Source organism: Dermacentor albipictus, chromosome 10, assembly GCF_038994185.2.
Source record: "Dermacentor albipictus isolate Rhodes 1998 colony chromosome 10, USDA_Dalb.pri_finalv2, whole genome shotgun sequence".
Lineage (NCBI taxonomy): Eukaryota > Metazoa > Arthropoda > Arachnida > Ixodida > Ixodidae > Dermacentor > Dermacentor albipictus.
In genome coordinates this window covers 83,816,539-83,841,817 of record NC_091830.1, presented here as the reverse complement: position 1 = coordinate 83,841,817, position 25,279 = coordinate 83,816,539, and the positions used below count along the sequence as shown (strand labels likewise).

Here is a 25,279-nt window from a genome sequence, read left to right as displayed (position 1 = left end):
AGCTCCTGCGTCTGAAATTGTCATTTTCTTCTGCCTGCAACACTGCTGGAGTGGCAGCGCCTCTACACGTGCTTTGTGTGTCTTCGCATTTTCTACATCCACTCTTGCTTCGTTACCGAAGCCGCGCTGGAATTGAGCGACGGCCGCTCCACTTCACACGCAACTAACAAGTGAAACACACTCAAGGGAACCGGTCTTCTGTGCACCATGACGTGCGCGTCTGCAACTTGACGTATCTGCGGAGAAACTCGGTGGGCCCAAATATACACTGATCTCCCAGGGTTTTGAGGAAATCAAGACGGGAATTTTGTACAGCATTGCAGTGAAACCTGCGCCGGGGCAGGTAACGGTAGCTGTGGTGCCTAACCTCACCCGTAAGCCCTTAGATGGGTATATGACAAAACTGCTGAAAATAACAATCAATTTCGCGCCACTCAGCTTCTTTCTTCGGCACGCATTCGCGGCTACGCTACACTGTAAAACACCAACATACTCAGCCAGTTAAATGACGCGTGTATTCAATGACGTGTGGAGCTCCTGGAACTCGTCGCTTCTTTGTAAAGCCCCAGAAAGTAAAAAACAGAGTTGTTTATCTGGCCCCTTTAGGCAATTCCACACTCTCCATGCCGAGTGGTGTAAGCACTCGTTCATTCCATTACGCTCCACTCGAGCATGCTTGTACCGACCGCGTTTAGGTGATGGCGCAAAGCACTTTGCATTGATGAACTAGAATGTCTTATGCTGACGTATCTGTGCCCGATTCATTCATTATAGATGAAAGGCCAGTCAGAAAGTTCGTAATTGGTGGACTCATGTTTGAGGACATTGCCGCCATTCGTACATAAATTCTGGCTTGATCCTCAAAAGTTCCTGATTCTTGTGTGCAAGGCCAAACGATGGCTAGGCACAAGAAAGCCCACCTGTCAGTGACTTAAAAATTATTTATTTATTCATTTATTTATTTTAGTACATACTGCAGACCACATTGTGGTCCTTGCAGGACGGGCAGACATTGAGTGCAAGACATATAACGAGTGACCAACATATTCTCATTTATCGCCTAATTATGATCTGGATTGACAATGCCGCTGCTGGGCCCCTTCCTGACGCACGATGAACGTAGGGGAACATACATGGTTGTCCGACCAAACAGAAATAAGCCTTTACGCAGCGAAATAAAGTCGACTTGATGAATCTGAAGATATGCTAGTATAGTAATTGCCAACGTACTCTATAGCAGATTCTTTACAGACCCGCCGTTAAGCGTAGCAGCACGGTCATGTAGGATATGTGGGCGTAAGTAACCTCGTGAGTTGTGTGGATTAATATAGTAAATTTGGCTCCCAAAATATGTTCTTCTGTCGCAACTAAAACTGAACAAACAGAAGCGGCGCGCAGCATTACACCTCTGATTTCACAAAAAGTTTCTTTGCGATCTGACGCGAAGCTAACGTTGGTTCATAGTCGATCTGCGAAGTGAAGGCTGAAAAAAGACATCCCGGCACCAGTATCGACGAGAGCATGTCTATTCACAACCATTGTACAAGTGCACACATTCGTCTTTAGCATAACAGCAGACGGAGGAATTGGCTAAACTAACCCTTAGGCTGTCGCTCCTGCATCAATCGCTAAAGCTAGTTTGCTGCGGCGGGAAGGCAACCGACGAGGACGTGGCCAGGGATGGTGAGTGGCCTGTGCGGGTCAGTGGTGGTGTACGTTTGCTACCACGTGGCTGGCACAACCACTGCTGCCGCAGAGGATACACACTTAATGGTGAGGGCGCGTCTTGGTGCAAATGAGCGGGATACGCCTAATAATTTGAAGCTCGCTGCGGGCTGTGGCGACAAAAGTGCTCAGTATGCTCTGGGAAACCGCACGCGTTGCACACAGGTGCTCAACAGTTAAATGTAACTAGACGATCTACACGTACAGTTTCATAGGATTTCGCAGAATCGTGACGTGGCGTGGGATAGGATTCGGAAGAAACCAGTCGTGACGTGTGGTGGTATTCGCAGTTCTACATCGTGGCGTCGGGTAGTAAAGCGCTGTTTCACGTCGGACTGGGAAAGACTGGCGACGACTAACACTCGTTGGCAGGGACCGAAACGTCGTTCTGTTGACGCGTGCCTCTTCAGATGGCAGTCGGTATTCCGTGAGAGAGAGAGAGAGAAATGGGACTATAGGAAGGCCGGGATGCTAACCAGTCAAGGATCTGGTTGGCTACCTTACGCTGGGGGAATGGAGCAGGCGAAGAGAGAGAAGTGAGAGAGAAGGTGCAGATACGTGTACGAACAGTACTTGAATTAAAGCAACTCTCGCAAACCAGATGTTCTGAGAAAACACAAGAATGCCTTCACTACCTTCTGAGCCGGTGGGGACGGTGCTCTAGTACTGTTTCTTCACTCAGAGGACGATCATCGAATTTGCTGAATGCGATGGACAAAGATTACCTTTGTGTTTCAAATTGAGGGCAGTGGCACAATAAGTGGTCAATGTTATAGTCGCATCCGCTAGTACATGTGACTTTATCGCATCCAGGATGGCGCCAGCTTGGGAATGCACTCCTCCAACGCGCACTGGTAACCTGCGTCTACGCGATGAAGTCGTGATAGCTTGTGCGGAATTTCTCGACGCACAATCGACGCGCTGCCATTGCAGGCGGCGACGTTCACACCTGCAACTGTGCTGACATTCCACAAGCACGCGAACACTTTGGTATATTTCTGGGATTTTACCAACACCCATTTTTAACGCGTGATTGCATTTTCATAGCGTTATGAGCGCTGTGAAAAACGGTTCAACCAGGAACGTCGAGGTAGCATGGGCGTCGTGGTCTGGAGTTTGACAAGTGGTTGTAGGATAACCTTTCTGGGACCAACTTGTACAGAACGTGCCACTGACTGCACCTGGCAGCGGCTGAGGAGCCATCAGGGTGCCAGGCAGAAGACACGGCGACGACGTAACGATTAACAATGAACGTTTAATTACATCGTTCTACTAGCTTCTAGGCGGATTCGACATACACTCTCGCATGTGCTGAAGCCTGCTGAAGGGTGAAGTCCATTCGTGTGTTTGTCCTTTATAGTTCTAAAGCATTGCGTTTTAGTCGAGTTGGCTGTACTTGGTTCTTATTAGACTTTTGCGTGCACAAAGACAGGACGTCGAACGAAGAAGGGAAATACAACATGCGCATCCTATTTTTATACACCGAACATGCGTATCCCGTTTTATACGTCCTGTCATTGTGCGCGCAAAATTCTTATAAGAACTGTGTGCAACCAATTACCTCGCCCAAAGCGCAATGCTTTTGAACTAGATTTCTGATTGCGCATGTTGTGCGTCTCTTCTTCGTTCGACGTCCTGTCGATATGCGTGCGACAGTCTAATTCCTTTATAGAGTCTGGAATGCCCTCTTTCAAGAGTAGGAGAGGGGAAACGCTTTCCGGTGCCGGCGGCCGCTGCTTGAGACACGCAAGACAGTGAACAGATTTTCTAACCGCTCCTGGCCCACCACAGAGAAAGGCACTGGCGCAGGCACGCACACACATACACACCCACGCACGCACGCACACATACACATACACGCACGCACACACGCACACACAACATATTGCAAAACCTAGTATCCAGTACGGCGGATTATGGGCCCAGTGCCACGCGTTGGATGCCGGGGCACTGGGCAGGCGAGGCGTACTGGGAGGCGCTAATTACTGGTGCGAAAGGCAGCTCTGGCGCGTTAAATACGTTGTGCCTAGACACCGTATATATTTTTTGAATACAGAAAGCTACAGAGAGCATTTTAGTGCGATAAAAAAACGTAAAAATAAAATTCCTCTGGCCAGGATTCAATTGTACGACCTACAGATCCCAAGCTCGGAACTTTCCTGCTACGCCACGCCATCAGATGAGCATGAACGGATACTTTGCCATGTCAAAATCGAGAAGCAGTTTTAGTTTGGCAGAGTTGCGCAGAGATAGGTCTCGCACAGACATGGTAGATGCGCTGTCACCCAGTAACTAAAACTCACGCCTGTACTACAAAGAAAATTTTGCTGTCCGTATTCAGTAGCATCCGCAGAAGTGCCTCAACATCGATTTTCACTTGCGATTGGTATTTTATCTCCGAAAAAAGTCCTAAATGAACCTCCCTCACAGGACGCTGTATGGGCTGTTGCTGCCGATTTCGATAGCCGTTTCTTGTTCTTCACGCGAGGGACATGCAACGTTTTCTTAGTTCAGTGATGGCTTTTAGTCAACACGTCTGTCTAGTCATATACCTTCGTCAGAGAAGCGCAGGCCAGTGCTGGGAGCCTTCGGCGACAGCACATATACCTGCGTTTATGCCCCGTCACCGCGGCGGTCGTCGCTACTTGTGCTGGTACTGAGACATGAAAAAATGGTTTGTTTAAGAACACCGATGCGATATCTGAAATACAGAGTGGTTTATCCCTGCTGGACTTCTTGATTCGTGACCCTAGACGCGCCGGTAGCGTGCAGAAGTACTCGGCGGATACCCTAAGCCTACCCTTCGGTAAGGACCGATATCGCCGCGAGTAGCTGACGAAAGCTAAAATGTGTGTATTTGAGCGTCACCACTTTTTTTCACTACAATAGGAAAAGTGGAAGCACACGAATCACCTCAGCTTTGTTATCGGTGCGACACTATCAGTGAGCAGTGGGCTTCGTACTCGGGGTCCGGTCGCGCGCGTCTGAACGACTTCTGCATTTCATGTCCACTCCATGACACTGTGACAACGGCGACAACTCCCAGTCATACGCTACGTAAGAACTACTAAAAACGCGGCGTCCTCTGTGTTTGCGTGGTTTCGTTCAAGAATTCAGCTATCCGCGCAGTCATAAGGGAAAATGCAAAAAACGAACGTGATCTTTGGTGTCAAATGTGCAGGAATAAAGAGGGCAGCTCGCGCGCCATTATTCCAAGCTGCGACACGAAATACAGTTTTATGACCCCAAGATATATCGTTATTTAGGACAAGAGACTAGTATTAAGCGATGAAATTGTATAAAGCATTTAATATTCAGCAGCGTTAGGCCTTGCCCACTGAAACCAGCGCCGCACAAATACAGCCAGCGCTGTTTCCAGTGCGAACCAGCGAACTGCAGCGAGAACCAGCGCCTTTACAGCACAAACCAGTGCGCCCCAGCGTTATGCAGTGGAACCAGCGTCTCCTAAAGTGTAATGCAGCTCTTAGCCAGCTTTCTCACTGGTGTCCCAGTTAGTCCCAGTGAGCGCCAGCGTAGCCAGTGAGATCCAGTGCCAAAAAAACGCGGTGGTTTCACACTGGAAGGCACTGGAAGACGCCGGTTTTTGCAATATGGACACACACGCACGCACGCAAGCGCGTACACACAAACACACACACACTCTCACGAAGGCGCAGCGTGCTGGAAATTGACAGGCAGTGTCGCAAAAACGAAGCAATGTTGTTTGTTGAGTAAAGAATGCTGGGGAGTGGAGCACGCAAGTGTTCGTCACCTTTATAGTGCATTTCAGACCAGTATACCTGCAGTGTCACAGGGGGCACTCACCCAGCACATGGATTGGTAAGAATTAGAGAGGAATAGATTTGAAGATATCTACTACACGAATTGGCAATCGTGAAATGATAAACAATTTCTCACCTGGTTGTTGTGTTTTCCGCGCTGATAAAGGAACCACGATGTATTGTAAAGTGAAAAAGCGATTATTGAATATAGAAGTCCGTGGATTAAATCCGCATATCTGATCAGCTATAATATATGGAATTGATCACGCACGAACTTGAGAAAAGTAAGCGAGAAGGTAAAAATGAAGGAATCATCGGTTGGAAGAAACCGTTATCGGCCCTAATGCATTAGGCATTAGCGATATAGAAACGCGTAAACTGGCTGAATTTTCGCACAATTTTTACCAATACAGGCGGTGTTAGAGGACTACTGCCGGCATTATTTTACAAATCCCAACACAATGTCTTCTACAAATTCACAGTGCACCTTTGAATGTGTGAAGGTATCAAGGTTGTTCTTTACAAGATATGCCCGCTTTCAACGAAATAAGCTAAATGTGTGTGTTACTTGATGAAACTCAGACAGATATTTAAATGTACTGCTCCTTCTATACCATGATTGGTTTGTAAATCTCCTAAGACGGGTTTTTGTTGCTGCTTCAATAATCTTGAATGCAAGTTTTTTCTATGCAACATATAGGTGCGTAAAATTATTTCATGCACGTTCCTTTTGTAGATATGCCGGTAAAGCATATTAATGCACGGTATTGATAGGCCTTAAACTCATCGCTGTATCCTGTCAAATTAACTAAAGTTATAATCATTTGTTTAGGCTTTCTTTTATTATACCAAACTCTTATATGAAAATACCTTTAACATTATCACTGCAGTGTTTCAGTTTGGTAAATTTTGTGTCTTGATTCATCGCTATTAGCGCGCCTGACGGATATTGTATTGCAGAATTCTTTCGGATAACTTGCGAAGCATCTCTGGGTCGCAGCTGCATTATCGTTAATTTTTCTACTTCGACACCTATTACTCGCTTTCCATTACTGCATGACTTCTCGTTTTCCCGGCTGATCGTGTGATTTAACAAACATTTCCAGGGTTCAGCTGCAAAGTAGGCAAACTCTCTCAAATGAACGTTTGCCACCTCCAACACGCGCTGTCCAGGTGAAGTCAAGGCGATCATTGCAGACGATTTAATAGGCGCCATATTTGCTGACGGAGCATCTGGAACATTGCAGTGCTGAAACGTTTTTTCAAACATTTTGGAACTGGGAGATTGGTGCGTGAACTTATTTTATTGCATTTTCTAAAGCCAGCAACGGACACCACACGAGAGCAAGAGTACGCGTTGGCAGCGTTTTCGTACCAGAGAGGCCCAGTCAATCTTGAGCTCGCGCTTCCCTGGAGACTGGCGAGGGTGTTTCATCGCCGAGCATTCTCCTTCACTACAATGCCAAGCTTTATTTTTGCAAATAGACAAAACATCGACCCTCATGAAGTAATTTATGCCTCAATAATATACACCTGTGCTTCAATGCATATTAATAATCAGTTTGCATTTATTCATAGGTGCATAAAACGACGGTGCAGGAGCCCTGGCTTGGTCCTTCACTTTGTTGTTTTCTTCATGCGCGATTCATCAAATATAGCGGCGATACTTTGCCTAACTTTCCATTGTTATCTGCAATTGCGCTTCGCAAATTTAAGGGCACTCATCTTATGAAAAGGACCTTTACTGAGAGGATGTTTTTGCCTACCATTCCACGGATCGCCTGTTCCGGCTTATCTTAATGTTTATTTGTCCGTTCGTCGCTGGTCGGTTTCTCGCCTAATAGGTTTCTATTCACGAAAAAAAAAAATGCGCTGCGGGCGGTGAGTTTCGAACTGCGGCCCTTCTGTGCATCAACCAGATGCTCTGAGCGTTGCGCCAGAGCCGCTTTCATTCTCTTTGTTTTCTTGACACAAACCAAACATCACTATCCTAAATACATAAAGCGCATGTATACCTGTTTTGTGCTGATAGCAATTAGTTCATTTCAATGATCGCCGCGTGTTAAAGATTACGATCCCGATACTATGGCACATATATACAGCGGCAGTTGACCGAGAATTGGCAAATACATATCCTGCAAACGCCAACTACCTCCATAAGATGATCACCGCGTGTTTGGGATGATCCTGACACAATATCGTGGCACTGTTCATGATTACGATTCCCTTTCTATGTCAGATACCCACAAAATAAATTCGACAAAAAAGCCTGTCCCTGCCTTGCTAAGATCATGATATACACAATGGGAAATACCCACAATGGAATGTTCTACAAGAATGTCACAATACAAATTGCGGTACTACCAACTAGCTCTCCGAGTTGACGGCCACGAAGGCAGAGGCAATGCCAGAGCAGCAGCCATCCTCAAACAGATCAAGCAACACGACATTAGAGCAAGCTTCGTCGACGCCGCGGTGTACAGTGACGGGAAGACCTTTGCCATCGTTGTGGTCGACTTGAGCGGAAAGATTTCCAATAGCGCCTCGATTCGCACTTCGGACCCCGGAGTCGCCGAACAAGTCGCCATTGCCCTCGCCCTGCTAGACGGTCATGGGTTCGAAATCTATAGCGAATCCAAAACCGCAGTTAGGGCTTTCAGAAAGGTTGCATCGCCAAGGAAGCTTTTCTTCTTAGCGGCTCGAGTCCACATTATCTCACAAACCAGTCAATTCACTGGTTTGCCGCTCGCGTAGCATCGGTCGAGGGTGCTCCCCCGAACCTCAATGAGTCTGCTCACGAGGCTGCGCGTGCCCTCACCGACCGCGCTTCCTCTATAAGGAGCACTGACTCCCCTCCTCTCTACGGTCACAGGGATGCTCCCGCTACTCACAGCGAGATTATGAAATATTTCTACATGTCCAGAAGGGTCTTTTCACCCTCTCACCCCAAGTTTAATTGGGCGCAAGCCGTTTCGCTTAGGCTTCTACAGACCAGCACATATCAGTGTCTGTTCGCTGTCCACGAGGCTTACCCCGACGTGTATCGCGACGAGGCTTGCCCGTCTTGCGGCCCGACCTCCACTCTACCTCACATACTCTGGGAGTGCGGGTCCACAAACCCCAAGTTCATCAAGGAGGTGTGGAATCCGCTTCTGCGTAGCCCCGCTCTAGAAAAGCAAATCCTGGTCGTCCGGCGTGCCCGCGACCGGGCCGGTGCGCTAGACCTGCCGGTTTTGACGTGGGACTAGCCGGGTGCGCAACGAGTTCGCGTCCTCGCCGGACCTGAAGTAAAGTTTATTCACTCACTCACGGCCACGCGTCAATTCAACTGATGACGATTTTCATGCAATACCACAAATCCTCGACGGGTTATGTTGTGGCGAAGTTGCGGGGGGTAAAATGAAGCAAGTTCATAATGGGGACTAGCCAAGAAGCGGCAGGTTCGCATCGGGCAAATCCCAAGCAGCTCTTTGAAAAAAATGTCATTGTGCTCCTTATGAATATAATTTCCTTACTGTGGCCCATACCCACAATGGGACGTTGATCAAGAAGTGGCCTATAAGTCTAAAATATATAAGACATGATCAAACAAAAGCCTGTATAAGATTTATCTCACTGCTTCAGATGGGGTACATGAGAGCGCGTGCTCGTGCCAGTTACAGTTACGCTAGTGAGCAGGCACAAAATGGACAAATTTAACGTACTCCATTAGCCCTTTTACAAAGCCTTTCCTTCACTTTGCTTCAAACCTGTTCGTTAGATCACTGTAGCTATTTATACAAAGCAATTCTGATAAAACCTATCTCGTGATGACTGTCGACGGTAATGTCTATAACAGTCAATTGATACCGAGGTGCGTTACGTTGAAGGCTTGTTTATTGACGAGCCGGAGTGGTCATTCTGAGAGCTCCGCTGTTTCGGCGTTTCGGCTATATGTGCAAGCGCTCCTCTGATGTGATGGCCCACGTAGCAATGGTACTCGCTTACCGAGGTCTGCCATTTGTATGCTGCGTAACGATGACTATCTGAGAACGATGCAATAACGACCACAAAATGACAAAGAAAGAGAGACCGCGATATAACGACCCATGCATTAACGCAACAACGACATTACGATAACTAGATGACGACAAGTGGGTGGTCATGGTGGCGTGACGACGATGGTATCACAACGATCACGTGCGTCAATTCAAGCTATATAGAAAGTGAATTATGTTCACTGAGAGAAGATTCAGGCTGAAAAATTTGTAATGAATCAGTGCAGCAGAAAACACCGAAGCACTGGAAGCTAGGTCTGTGGATGCTGTAAAAAGTTGCACACAACACAAGCGCTGTAATGAGCTTTGGATCAACGTTACGACCCAGGAACGTTATTTCCGTTGCTCGGTTGCGAGTTTTTCATATGCTGAAACTGTGCACTTAACAGAAACAGGTCCGGATACTACACCTACGTGATCACAGGATATATATTACCGCAGTACACAAAGCTTCGCTGTAAAAGAACTGTAACACATTTTTCGCTTGGGGATGGCAACTTCCCATTGTGTTCAAAATACAAGAATGAATCGCGAGGATAAAATTAATTGCATGTTATGTACAAAGCGAAGCAGCTGTCATTAGGCTGGTTGAGATAGCTCCCACTGAGTCATATGCGTACGCCCAATGAGGTGTCGTCAAGCACGCATGCTTTCTAGGTGCCACTTTGAACATACATGATGCTTGCACGCAAGGGATCTAAACTCTCACGTCGTTCCCCTGTCTACAATTATCCCTGTCGCTTGTCGAGCGATTCTATTTGTTGGCTGCGAATTTCTTGGTCTCATCACACCTTCACGCGAACGTTGTGGTTCTTACGGTTTGAATTTTCTGCCATTTCGCTCTGGCTGGAAGTTTCATTTTGGCTAGACGAAAGACAGCGCTTGCCTAGCGTTCTCATCGTTCTCTTCGACGGCATACCTCCATCTTGAAGGGATCTTACTTGAATATTTCGACGGTACTACCTTTCTCCGAAGGACAATGGTGTCTAGGCATCCTAAGGCACGGCGATCTCTGTCAGTGTAAAGAAAACTAAGTACGCTCGATGCGTCGGTGGGTGGCCCGTTTCGCTCGGAACCGCCGGTAGCTTTGGCTAGGAACTTATCATAATACATGCAAAAAGGCGTTACAACTTGTCTAGGACGGTGAGACTTCGCCGTAGTTGAGACGAGAAACGAAGAGACGATGCTGCCATCGTTGACCATATCGTCCGTTTGTTCGCGGGTATTAGCGTGATGTGCACATAAGGACAAATGCACGATAACTACGCGCACGGTCCCCGGGAAACGGAGTCCTATTACTTATTACGCACTTGCATTCGATTCGTTCTTTATGTAGGACAGAGGAAGATGTGTACTGTGAAAGATGAAAAGGGAAATATCATCAGCAATTTCAATTATATATTTAGAGAAGCAAAATAACTATATCTGTATTATTACTGTAATGTTTTTTTTTTTGCTAATATAAAAACACTAAATCTGTACAATACAAAGACCAGCCGGGGTGCATCCATTCGAAGTGATAACAGGATACAGTGGTTCCTTATGTACTTACCGATAAAGTGAAAGGAATCTTGCAAGGCATGTTCCGAGAAAAAGCGTAGGAAGGAGATTAAATACCAGTCGATTTATTCGAAGGTGGAGGTGATATTACGTTTGAAAAGCTTGCGGCCCTTTACACGCAATGGCCGCGCAACTTCAACCGTGCCGGATGGCTGGAACTATGCCAACATTACACTAATCTACAAGACGGGCGAAGGTGAAGAAATAAATAATTAAATGTTCATTACTTCAGGGTTGTATTTTTGGGCCAAGAATTGTATAAAGTATTCACGAAGATAATTTGCAACACAATCAGGGCACACACGACATCAACAAACCAAGAAAGCAGAGTGGCTTCGAAAATGAATTATCTGCAGTAGGTCACATCCATACAATCGGTGCTGAGCGACAAATCTTCGCAGTACAATCAACCTTTCAATATGGCTTTCAAAGATTATGCAAATGCATTTCATTCAGGAGAGATACCAGCAGTCATAGAGGAATTTTTAATCAAGGAGTACAGGAGGCACACGTGAATATCTTGGAAAAATATACAAATATTCCACAGCGGCCTTGGTATCCCACACAAAAAAGATGAAAATTGAAAATGACTGTCAAGAAAGCAATCCGACATGGCGACACTCTCCAATGCTGTTTACTACATTCTGCTATGAAGGATTCAAACTATTAGACATTCAAGGCTCAGGAGTGAGTATCAATGGCGAACATCTGAGCTCCCTTCGGTTTGCCGATGACATGGACTTGTTCAGAACCACCGGAGATGAATTGCAACTAATGAATGAGAACATTAACAGAAAAGGGGCAAGATGAGGGTGAAGATAACTGTACAGAAGAGAAGGGTAATGTCATTATCGTGCAGGGAAACAAGAATTCATGATCGCCTTGGAGCCTCTAGAATCTGTACAGGAACACGTATGTGTATGTCAGTTGCTCACAGGCGACCCTGACAACGAGAATCAAAAATCACGGATTGGGCTGATACATGGAGTAGGACACTGTATTGCAAGCGTTCTAAACGCGAATAAGGTGCCTCGGAAAGGCAGACTAACGTTTCGACATGGCGACCTATCTTCGTCAAAGGCGGCCTCGTCATCCCCGGCAGGTTAATTTTAACGGGTTAGTAGAGTGACGTCACGAGCGGTCGATGTCAGTGATGGCTTCTTTAAAGGGGAAGACTGCAAAGAAAATGACGGCTGTCGCACGTATCTAGACGTGGATTCTAAGTGGAGGGCACAATATTTGAATAGTGGGAAGGCGGGGAGAAAATAAAAACGAAGGACGTAGGAGGCTGTTGGGTGAATGAGAATTTAGCGAGCCTTGATGGCTCTCGTTAGCAGCATGATTTTGTGGCTTTAGAAGAGACCGCCAGCAAGTTAGTGCGCGAGTAAAAAAATATATGGGCTTAAAGAACGACATGAGTAGCGCAGAAGTAATGTGTTGCGAAATTTTGAGGGTCTTCAAATGGCGACACCGAGTCTGGGAAGAAATGGGTGGGGGGATGGGAGGCAGCGGCTTCATGTTTGAAGGGACGTTCGCCTCATTACTGTCGCGTAGGCGTCATCACAGCGATATTGGGAAGTGGCAACAACCAGTGTATTTGAGGCACCGGAAAAAGTGTCCTATCATCTGGGACTTTCGAATGTGTTGGTGAGTGTACTTAAGAATAAAAAGCGAAATAATAAAACCGAAATAAGAAATAGGAGGGTGAGCAGAGGAAAAGCGGGGGGGGGGGACAGGCGTATACGGCAAAAGAGATTGCATAATTTATATATGCGTAAAAGCTCGGAAGAGCATAACAAATGAGAGGCCGGGGAGAGTTAGGGAAAATTGGAAATCGCGGAATAGGTGATGCTAAAGAATTGACGTTGTTGGTGGCATCATGTGTTTTGTGCCTGTGTTGATATGAGAATTGCAGGTTTGGGCTACAGCTTTTCGCGATTCTAAGCTCTTACATGGCAAAGTAATTCCCATTGGGTGTAGGCATTTAAAGTTGTGTATAAGGCATAAATCCGTAGACTTCCTGTCGCCAGGGTAACGAAAACTTCTTTGTAGTAGATGCAGCCCTGCTTTGCGAATATATGGCCATGCTTATTGAAGAGGCTGGCTACTGCTTTAGGTAAATTGTGTTTTGTATCTGAGTAGTGACCGTTGAGTTTTGCATGAATTTGTTGTCCACCCAGCGGCATATTCTCGGCAGTAGGCTACGTTGCTTCATGTGTAGGTGAAATTCGAAGTTACCTTGTGTTAATAATTCGACACTGTGCTCTTTACTGCACTAGTAGATTGAATATGTGGGCGTGTAGAGTAGGTTCGGCGGCCACAGAGCGGTAACCTCCTCTTTGTCCTTAGTTTAGAATCTACAAGAATATCGTTAAAGTTAGTGTTGCGACTGAAGGCTACTCTGGGCGGGTCGGGAAAAAGCTTAAGTTTATGGTTGCTGGTGAGCATTGTGTAGCATTTAATGAGGATGTTCACCTTTATGAGTAAATTTGAGAATTTAGTAATGAGAAGAGGCGTCGTTCTTTTTGGGACCCTACGGCGGGTTTGAGGTCCTCTGCTCTATTAAGTTTAGCTGCATCCTTGTAGGATTTTGAAGGGCAATTTTCGGGTGGTTCCTGTTTGATAGGGTTTCTTTAAGGTGATCAGGAGCCCTATAACGTAAATCTATTCCAACATGCTTTTGTTCCAAATTACTGACGTCAAATTTTCGTAACCGCCGACGCAAGCATTAGGAGGTGACCAGCAGGAATGCCTGAACAGACAAGTCAAACGCTCTCCTCGTTTATACGAGGTCACTTTTGTTTGCTTTGAAAAAGAATATTGCCTACACAGAGCGCCTTGTGTTACTTAATTGGCTGACAAGAGATGAGGAGCAATGCTCAAGTGTAGAGGAATTCGATAGGGCCGAGCCAGTGCACTGAAAATCGATAACCGGATCAAGAGGGTGCTGCTAGCGTCTGTGACTGTCCGCTTTACATTACTTACCTTAAGGTGGCTAGTCAAAAATCGCGGTGGCATGCCACGGAAGCTTAATCATGTCGCTATGACGGTTCCTCAGAAATGAAGAGTTGGTAGAGTGAAGTTGCAAACGTGACGAGAATACTCGAAAACTTTACACAGCCATGCAAAAAGTTTCATTGTACGTAAATAAACCCATGCTCTCCGGTAGGTGCGAGTAGTCAGTCCCCGAGGAATCGGTCACAGGCATCTTTTATGCATTCCAGTACAGGGTAGCCTGCAGCTTTTGAGAAAAAAACAGTTGTGTTCGAAATAATATTGCATCTTTAACGCGTACACGCCATTTTGACGCGGTGAGGTTTTGCGGTTTTGTGACGTCGCATGACCGGTGAAGTGGGTGCACCCCCAAAACTTTTCACCAATATCTGAGGGCTAATGGCGAAAGGACGTCAAATCAGAAATAACTATATTTCTTTTGTTCGCCCCAATCGTTCATAAACAGTGTGTACAGTCGCCCAAATCTTTAACTGGTGTGCGGGAGCGGCGACTTTTCCGGGCGTCAGCGCCGTATGACGCGGCGAGGCTGGAAACAGCCTAGTAGACGATGGGCCCAGCTGAGCGCGCTTTGTCCGCATGCGCTTAGCCTCAGACTGTTTCCAGCCTCGCCCCGTCAAACGGCGCTGACGCACGGAAAAGTCGCCGCTCCCGCACACCAGTTAAAGATTTGGGCGACTGTACACATCCTATCAGATGGGGAGCTATACAGGCTTTTCTGACGTCCCTACTAAAAAATCCTATTTGTTTTCAAACGGGTTTCATCAAATAGGGTTATGGAACGGGACCCCGTTTGATCCTGTTCAGTCCTGACCTGTTTAAATCCCGTTTATTCCCGTTTAAACCTGACCCGTTTAAATCCTGTTTAAACCTGACCCGTTTAAATCCTGTTTAATCCTGACCCGTTTGAATCCTGTTTAATCCTGACCCGTTTAATCCCGTCCTATCTAACCCAGACCTGTTTGGCCCTGTTCAGACCTATTTTTTGCTACATCCATACCAGGTCCTTTCAGAATGGATTGATGTTGCTTAATATAATGTACTCTTTACACCTATTTTGTACACTTGTGTATTTGCGATCAGCATTGAAGAGAAGTAGATCTGCATTAGGTTCGCAACAAGAATGCCACTTTCATATGTAGGTTTGCCTGGTACATTGCTTGATACGAAGATGAACACAATTTTTGGCATAAATTGATTAGCACTACCAACACTGATGTGATACATCATGAACAAGTTTTGTATGACCCACGAGTACGTTCTCTATGTATGACCTACAAGAAAATGCACCCTGAAGAAGATTGTACCTCATTTTCATATTTACTACAAGTATGCAAATGTAATTCTTGCAAGTTTAGTATATGTTCGATTACTTGTACTCGTCTTAATGCAGTGCTTTTTGCTGTAATGGTTTGTTCACAAATCCACAGTAAAGCGTAATTTTGGGGTGAAAAATGTCAGGCAAAGTATTGGCATGTACTTGTAAGTGAAAAAGACAAGTATACTTTACGTAGGTATTTCTGTACACCCACTTGAGCTTTCATTAAGCCTGAAGTCCTCCGGCTTAAATAAAAGCATGTCATAAATGTCCCAAGCACTGTTTATTGGACCTTCTAATGGTATTTCGATGCATCCAGTCTGCCGAGAGAAGACCGCTGGAGTGGGTTGCTTGGGTGAGAGCGAGCAGGGCACCTGAAAAAGTAAAGCCAATAATTTATCTTGACTCATGCAACAGGTTAGCACATAGGCAAATTTGCCTATGTTCTCACAGATAAGAAAGGTTCAGCATTCCGGTCATAAAAGATAATGAATAAATCTTATTGAAAAATATGTGGTTTCATGCACTGCCGATGTTTCAAGGGAACATGGATTACTGTGGGAGAATAAGCTGTCATAATTAGCAGGCGATTGAAGCAAGTCTTATAGGAAAAAGATGGACACATCGTTTGATTAACAATAACTACTAGTATTGAAGCAACAGAATACAAACATGAAATACTTTTAAAAACAACACCGACAGGTTGAGATAATAAATTATTCAGAAACTAAACCCTTCTGCCAGCAAAATACCGCAGTGTACTGGCTTTGACATTGCGCTGCTCAGGCAGAGGGCATGGGATTGAATCCTGGCCACAATGGCTGCATTTAGATGGCAGGGAAATGCCAAAACCCCTATGTAAGCTCTATTGGGTACACGTTAAAGGAGACTAGGGATCCCACCAACTTCAAGTTATAAAAACCGGGGTAAATTTCGAGATAAGCAAACTCACAAAAGTAGAAGGCCCTGGCCATGCGAAGACCATATAAAGCCTTTTAAGGTAGGTGCCAGCAGCCGCTAAATTTCTTGCAATAGCGAAACATAGCAGAAGCGGTATTTTGGCGTAGATCACTTTTGCAAGGTATTTAACAATTTGACACCCGACATGTTGTGCATCTATGGGCAACAGCAATTCTGGCATAGATCATAGCAAACACTGTTGCAACTAGGTATACATAGACACATAGGTATAGGTACAGTCGCCGACTGATTTTCCGGACATGATTACTCGGTCTGCTTCACAGCATCGCCATTCTCCCCATGAACCATAATGTATAACAACTTCCAAAAATTCGGACGCCTTGCAACCTCTCGTCTGATTTTTCGGACAATCCTTGAGCCAACTTGATCGAGAGCACCATGCACCGACTCTGACCGTTGCATGGTTCTACTTGCTGAACGCCATTTTTGTTTTGAACGGAGCCTCCTTGCTGCCCCACGAAGTGGCGCTACTGCAAATCCCTGCTCATCATCATCGTTTCTGCCTGGTTTGTAGCTACAGCAGTTCCGGTCTCAGCTTAGTATGCAATGTCAAGACAATCCAGCAGCTGATTTGTTTGTTTCTTCGTGCACGACGCTGCAAGTAGGCCAGGTTTTTTGTTTGTGCAACTGATGTCGGCGTGACGATGTTTGACGAAGCAAGATGGGCCAATTCATTTCACTAATATTTAGAATAGCTACCTGTAAGCACCACCTACCTTTCAACAACGTTTGCAAAGCAAAAACCTCATCCTGAAAATCTGCACATGAAGAAATCGGCAGCATCATCAGCGTGGGGCCTCAAGATAATTCGGCAAGCCAAGAAATTACTGACAGCATGAGTGCAATCATGCCAACAGGAAATCAGTGGCTGAATAATGCACCTTCTACCACTTGGTAGACAGTGCATTTTCGCAAGGCCCTAACTATGGCAGATCATTGTTCAGGAGTTCCCAAATGCACAACTCTATGCCATTTTCATGCTGACTCTAGGGAAGCACCTCTGCACAGTTGCAAGAAAAAAAGCTAGATGCCCCAAGAGAAATGAGCCCACTCAAGCCATGGAAGTTATGTTTACCTTGTCTTCCTACAACTACTCTAAACCTAGGACTGCTGTTTTGCACAAGGGAACAAACGTCAACATTGGTGCCTCGCCCAACACAAGTGGTCTGCGCCGTAGAAGGTGCCATCAGTCAGCCCACAGATGAGGCCCACACCAGTGCTGTCAGTGTGCTGTACAAATTGCAGAAGCACAGCCTACAAGCTTGTCTGCCTTAGTGTGATCGCAATAATGAACGAAAACCAACGAATCAAGTTTGTTTCGTGCTGAGAACAGTTGCCTCATGCTGGATTTTCCTACAATTCTTTCTAAGCACAGATAATGCTTGGCTTGTTGTGTAGGCATGTAAATAATGAAAAAGCCTGCATCACTATCTCTGAAAAAAAAAATCATGTAAGAAAGCACGTACAGTACACAGGTGCAGTGTCTATCACATACCATTTCGTGCAGTAGAGGCTGCATCGGATAAACCGGCCAATGTATAAATGACTGGCAGCGTGACCAAGCAAACTTGATGCGTGGGTCAGTTAGCAGTGGTAGTGCACTACTCTCGGTGCACATGCACCTATGTTTGAAAGCTGCTTGATCGTGACAAAATATAAAGACAAAAGCGCTGGAGAGATATCTGAGGCTTTTCTTATATGTATGACGAGGAACCTAGCACTAGCTCCCCATGCAGAGAATTACTAGGCAGTGAGACTGCTTCATATCAATGTAAAACAAGTGTCACACTCACCATGTGATGCGTCCTTTTTGTTTCTGTGCAAACAATATGTATTCAGATCTATTCTCCCCCCTTTCACCTTTTGCACAATATTACTGTGCGAGCTATAATACTGAACTGTTAGTAGCACTCTGTCCTGTTGCCTCCTCTCTTTCCTTGTGAATTGCGTGCTAAATACGGCTTTTTTTAGTGAAAGAGCACTAGTTTAACGCATAAACTAGCGCCATGGCACTTTGCAATAAAGGACTGTTGTAATTCTCTAAAAATATGTCCATGCAGAACAGTGTCAAAAGAACGCCTTAAAGAAAGAACATGAGTGTATCTATCATAAAGACCAATCCTTGTCTTTTTTCCTTAACATAATTTTCAATACCGATATTAAAGTACAAGCTCACCATATTATATCACCTTGTCAATGAAGCAAGGCACAATGGCGCCCAACTGTCGCGGGACCAACTTGGATGTGGAGATCAGCGCAGATCAGCAACATAGCATGGTCTGCTTACACTCCTTCTCCAGGTCCAGCCATACCTATAGCAGCTATAAAACAAGTGAGCTTAGAATCACAAGCGAAACAATATAAAAAGTGACGCTGAACAAAGCAACTTTCGTTAGGCATAAATAGGATCGAAATGCTGACATTATGCACATAAGTAACTTCACTTTGAGCAACAAAGCATCCAATTTAAGAAAGATATGTATGAGCTATCTATGTGAGAAAGATCAATCAAACGCCCTCTATTTGCTATACCCCTCCCCTTATGCATGGATGTCTCCCTGACTGAGTGAGCTGGGCTGATCTCAGGTATAGTGTAATTAAAGGGTGTCACTTGGTGGGCCAATCCCGATACCATTGCATGACTTGTGCAATAATTTTAATGTGTATTGTAATGCTGGCCATCCTGCAGGCACTGCAACATTATAGCACCCATAAGGCTAATGGTATTACCTGATAAGGTTAACTAATAAGTGTCCCCAGAAGCATAACTCGGCATGTATACTCGGAGGCCATTATTATAAGAGAAGCAATAGCAGAGGTGAAGCTTTATCTTATGCCATATGCAAAATGGCCGAGCACGCCCAGCTTTTGGTTACATTCTCACTTGTGACCACTGCAACAGGCTGACTAACATACGTAACCAGCAGTTTGTAGGACCACATTTTCATAACCTGCCATTTTTTTTACATATGAAGAGATCAGCCTCAAGCTCCATGCTGCGCTGCACTCAAGAAGCATTATAAACTGGCAACATTTAAATGCTATGCTGCATGGTTTGTTGCATGCTTTAGGAATTTACTTATTTATTATACACATAGCTCATAGGCTCCAGTTGGAGAATTGCATGCGGTGGCAAGAAAACAAATTCTCAACTAACAAGGAGAACATTCAACAAAACAAGTCAGACCAAAGAAAAAAAAAATAACATACTCTCATAATGAGACTATGTATCTGGCAGCTAGCTTATAAAAAAAGACAATTAACCCGCCGTGGTTGCTCAGTGGCTATGGTGTCGGGCTGCTGAGCACGAGGTCGCGGGATCGAATCCGGGCCACGGTGGCCGCATTCCGATGGGGGCGAAATGCGAAAACACCCGTGTACTTAGATTTAGGTGCACGGTAAAGAACCCCAGGTGGTCAAAATTTCCGGAGTCCTCCACTACGGCGTGCCTCATAATCAGAAAGTGGTTTTGGCATGTAAAACCTTAAATATTATTATAAAAAGACAATTAGGAATATTTTACTACTGGTAGCGCTTTAGGGGATGGAATGTAGAATTCCAAGCATCATACACTTTTAAGCCACCTTTCGTGGCTTTTTGTTTTGAAGTTGTTTGTTTGAAGTGTTTTGTTACAGTAATGTAACACAATAATGGAATGCACAACAGTGAATACTTAGAAAAATGTAATTAAGAACATGGAGTCTATGTGGGCACAGATGTTAGAATTCTACATGAAAGCACAATAATAAAGGTGGGCAGAGCATTTATGCTTTTGTCGGGCAACCTACAGCAAGACATACAGGTAAAAGGATATGCATGCCTCACAACACAGTCCCTAAAAATATATGTCACAATACAGTGAGTAGGTATATCATGCTTATCTACAATAGCCCCTAATTATATTTACCTCAGAGGGGGCTACCTATGTAACTTGATCAAACTGAAGGTGGGCCAAATTCTAAATATACGATTCAAGTAGACAGAAAATGGACGTTATGAATATGGCATCTACAGCAAAAGTGTTGTACATTATCGTTGTACATTATGTCATACCTGCCAACCTGTGAACATAATATTTTGTAAAAATGCTGCAGACACTAAATTCTTTGTCGGGGACATAGCACACATTATTTTAAAGCTTGCTCTCAGCACCCGCATTGTTGCATACTCACACACATTATTAATAAAGGGAAAATCGCACATCCACCCACTCGCAGCAATTGCTACAAAAGAAACCCGTACGGATTCCTCGAAAGGAAAGCCTCACAGTTGAAAAAAAGAAACCGTCCAGGTCCGGGACCACTGTCTTTCCGGGACAGCCGCTTTACAATCTAAGATAACCAGGCGGCTAGCAGATGGCCGGGCGAATTCGAATTTGTCGACAACATGAAGCAAAGGCAAGGGTCTGACGTAATAGTTCTGCGGAAACGCGTAAGGTGTAGAGAGGTAATTAATAAAGGGGAAAAAATATTACGTCAAACCCTTGCCTTTGCTTCGCGTTGTCAACTAATTCGACTTCGCCCTGCCATGTGCTAGCCACCTGGTTATCTCAGATGGTAGAGTGGCTGCATCGGAAAGGTGGTAGTCCGGGGTTCGAGTCCCGGACCAGGACGAATTTTTCTTCAACTGTGCGGCTTTCCTTTGTAGCAAATGCTATGAGCGGGCGGATGTCTGATTTTCCCTTCAATAATTACTTCTCTCCACCTCGTGTGTTTGCGCAGAACTATTACGTAACACACACATTATCAACCATTATTTAACTTGTAGTGCAGCACAAAAAGCAGCAGCGAACTTGAAACCAGTAACTGACAACTTTGTTTTCTTTTTTTAGATTACAGAGCTTTTTCAGCGTGTTTGCTGCTGCCGCTTTACGCTGCTCCATGAATTTATCTGACCAAACTTCCCTAAAGCAAGTGCCCCTCTGATGTTCTCGTTAGAGATATTGCATCGCTAATAATAAACCAGTACCATTACAATTTATTTTTTACATGCATTTTAACAATGTCATGCCCTTAATCTCTCAACAGCTTTAAAACATCTTAACCTACACAACTTCATTGTCTTTCTAAAGTGACATTCATAAAATTGTAAAATGAGCCCACATTTGTAAACCCACGAAAAATTCAGGAGAGTTTCCAAACATGGATGATACCAACAAAATCTGCAGCTCGTGTAAGTGGCAGCAACTGCTTTGCACGCACCTTGTCACAGCATGCTCATCAGGTACTTTGCCGTGCTGTTGAGGCTGCAGAAGTGCCGCAGGTGCATATGTGGAGGTGCCTCTGGTTCACAAAATCTTGTCATCCCTAAACAATAATAAATGCCTAATTTATTGTAATCCCTGCAACCAACTGCAAACTTGTGATATAAAAAGATCACGTCATATTTTGAAAAAAAAGTCTCATACAACCAGTTACATGAAGCTGCAACTGGTTGTGCAAATATCTGACCGTAACATCACAGGCGGTTAAATAACACGTAAATCGAAATGTAGCAAACATGAATCTACTATGAAAAGGTTCACACAAACGTACAGCTGTATAACGTGAAATGTGAGTTGTACTATCAAAAAATTCCTTAGGACATGAAAAGCGTTCCAAAACCTAATTTGTTTATGCGGCGCAACAAAGCACTGCTCCCAAAGGACGATGCGCTCAAAATTTCAACAGACCACCTCTTTTTCTGGAGAGACAATACAGAAAAGAGAAAGATTTTTCGATTAAAAAGAAACATTGCTTTTGTAATTTCGGCTTCTCTGCAAGTTCGGAACCCTTTACAAGTACACGAAAACACACAGAACACTAATACACGTCATCTGACGACACTCTATAAACAGACGAATTTCCATACAAGCTGAAAATCTGGCCATGCGTCGACGAAGAAATCGGGTGCTATCTCGCGCAGCTGTTAGCTGTGAAGACGACACATCGACGTACTACTTCTGGAAATGCCTATACCATTTCTCAGTGAAAAATTACGTACACAAACAGTAACTTTCTTTGCTTGAATTTTTGTGCCCATTTAGATCAAAGAACCACCCGCGCTAGCGTGCTTCATAGGTGAAAGTAAATAAACCACAGATAGAGCTGTTGGTAACATGAATACGTTTTAGGGCAATTTCCATGGAACTTTTTGCTAAATGTGCACTGCGACATGAAGAACAACCATTTGAAAAGCACATTTATAATTCTTGCTGCTTTACTCATTCGGATTCGGTTGTTGTACGGATCTTGCGATACGTACAAGAACGCACACTTCACGAACCAGAGACAGGAAGAATGCGCGCAAGCGCCGGACTTACCTTTCTAGGCGTACTCGGAAAACGCTCCTTTTAGCGTCACAGGTGCCGCGGCATCGACTGCACCAACGGTCCTTCCGGCGCACACACTGTTGAATTGCGGATCAACTACAGGACGTAAGAGCACAATTTTCACCAAATTCTTCCGTACAGTGTGATACGATGCGAGAGTGCCAGAGGAGGAGATCCTTTTCGTGAGCCCGGAACAAAGAAAGTGGCGAAGGCTCATACCTTCGACATCGGCGCACCACACGAAGGATACTGCGGGCTACATTACGCGGTCCCAGGGGTTTTGTGATTCTCAATGAATACAAAATGCACCACAATTACTCTCGGCACAGCGTACACACGATTAAACAACTGCATCGGACGGCGTCAATGCAGCGCACACTCACATGTAGCTAAGGCTGAAGACGGCAAAATAATATCACCTGTAACTTTACCGGCGCTACCTGTGCTGCCATCTGTAGGCCGCCACCGAAAGCGACCGTGCTTTCGGTGATCTCATGGATGGTGACGGCGTTGTATTTCGATGTTATGCGAGTCGTACAGCGTCTTGTACGACGTGTTTCAGCAACGTTGCTTTTAATAGAGAGGACAGCAATGTGCGTATACGCCGTATAGACGTCCCACCCACTTGAATAACACAACAGGAAATTTTCAGTCTGTCGTATTTTGGGACGTTGTGAGTTGTGACTGTCGTTCTGTTCTCTGTAGTGTGACGTCTTGTAGTCGAAAATTCTGTAGCTTCTGATCAATATATTTGATTAAAAATTGACAGAGACCTCTTTAAGGTTAAGAAAAATTATTAATACAAAAAAAAGAAAGTAGAAAAAAAAAGCTTTCGCACAGGATTTGAACTGCGGACCTCACGATTCCCAGGCAAGCATCTTACCACCGCACCACGCCGAACACGCGCACACCTCGACTAGGTTAGCAATATAAATCTCTCTCTGGGTTGCTGTTTACATTTTAAAAGCCAAGATGCGCTTTCACTTCACCGGTCGCATCAACTGCCGTATCTCTATATGCGCAAAAGTGTTGTTACCATCGACAGGTACATCGTGGAATGCTAGAACATCAATTTTGCTGTAACGATATCCATATTTAATAAGAAATTCAGAAATAGACAACGGTGACCGGGGACACTGAAGGTTTTTACTGCTAATTTCGACACTTGTCTCTTGCTCTTTACACTTTTGAGCTCGCATATAATTCGTGCGTTCAATGCAAAATAGCTACATAAACACTCGTGGGTGAGTCTTGATCCGGACAGTATACTGGCTTCTCACGGCAGCGCTGTACCAGATTAATGAGACCCGAGCGAGAAAGCTTTTCACGCAACTTTGTGGAACAATCCAAAACTTCTTTTCCGCTTCGCATAAGCTTGTGCAATATTTCTGGGAAATTAACTAATGTGTCAGTGTAACCGCACATGTAAGTCCACAGGACTGTGTGCCCCATCTTACCAAATAAAACAAAGCGGATACGCAGCCATTCCCGCAGATGGTATGATTTTGATCAGCGGCCGATTTTGAGGAGGCCGGTAGCGCGTTGCTGGTGCCGCGTCGTCACGGCACAATTATAACAATTGGCCACGTCGACTTTAATACCGGTGTCGGTGCTATCAGTATTGCCGGCTTCAGAGAAGCACGATTGAATACCGCGCAAGAGAAAAGTGCAGTGTACACCACCGATGCGAAGCTGACATTTTAAAGGGCCGCGACGGAAAGTGCTTCTGTTGCGACTTCAGAACTCTTGGCCGTCGCGACCGAATGTTTCTGTTGCGACGTCAGAATTGCTGTCGTAACGTCAGAAATGTCTGTCGCAGCTACAGAAACGTTAGGAACTTCTGTCGTACAACAGAAATTTCTGTATTTGCAGCAGGAATTCCTGTTGTCTTTTTCAACTGGGCAGGACCGGGAATCGGTTTGAAATTCGCAGCTAGCATATCGCAGTTTGGTCTGTGAATGTTCCGAGGTGTTCACGCAATTTCTGTAGAGCTTGATAATGGCCCAATTTAGCACTAGGGGTTAAATTGTCAGGATGTCGAACAATAAAAAAGCTCCTCCCCAGTTATATTCAAGCATTAAACTGGTATGCATGATGCCATCCAGTATAGTTGCCACAAAGCTCCAGATTAAACCAGCTTTTGTGACAAACAGGCGACCCTATATGGTGCCACTGCGTCCAGTATAAGCCAGTTTAGTTGCAAACAGGGCTCCTGTTAAGACCCATTTCTGCGTGAACTGGTCATGCCTATACCTGCTTGCATGCCAAACGGGACCCCGTTCAGACCTGTTCGTGTGTGAACTGGTCCTGTTTATACCTCTTTGAATGCCAAACGGGACCCCGTTCAGACCTGTTCGCGTGTAAACTGGTCCAGTTTATACCTGTTTGAATGTCAAACGGGACCCCGTTCAGACCTGTTCGTGTGTAAACTGGTCCAGTTTATACCTGTTTGCATGCCAAACGGGACCCCGTTCAAACCTGTTCATGTGTAAACTGGTCCTGTTTATACCTATTTGTTGCTAAACAGGTCCCTGTTAGAACCAGTTTAAACCTG

The 25,279-nt window shown here is 45.0% G+C and overlaps 1 long non-coding RNA gene across 1 annotated transcript; it reads right to left on the bottom strand.

Annotated features, from left to right (window-relative positions):
* Window positions 1-15,698: 15,698 nt before the first annotated feature.
* On the bottom strand, window positions 15,699-23,140 carry LOC135918591 (uncharacterized). The gene is made up of 4 exons (XR_010569698.2): window positions 22,717-23,140; window positions 21,617-21,721; window positions 18,592-18,736; window positions 15,699-15,808 (listed from the first exon to the last, which is right to left on the bottom strand). It is a non-coding gene; the product is annotated as an uncharacterized lncRNA (long non-coding RNA).
* Window positions 23,141-25,279: the final 2,139 nt, after the last annotated feature.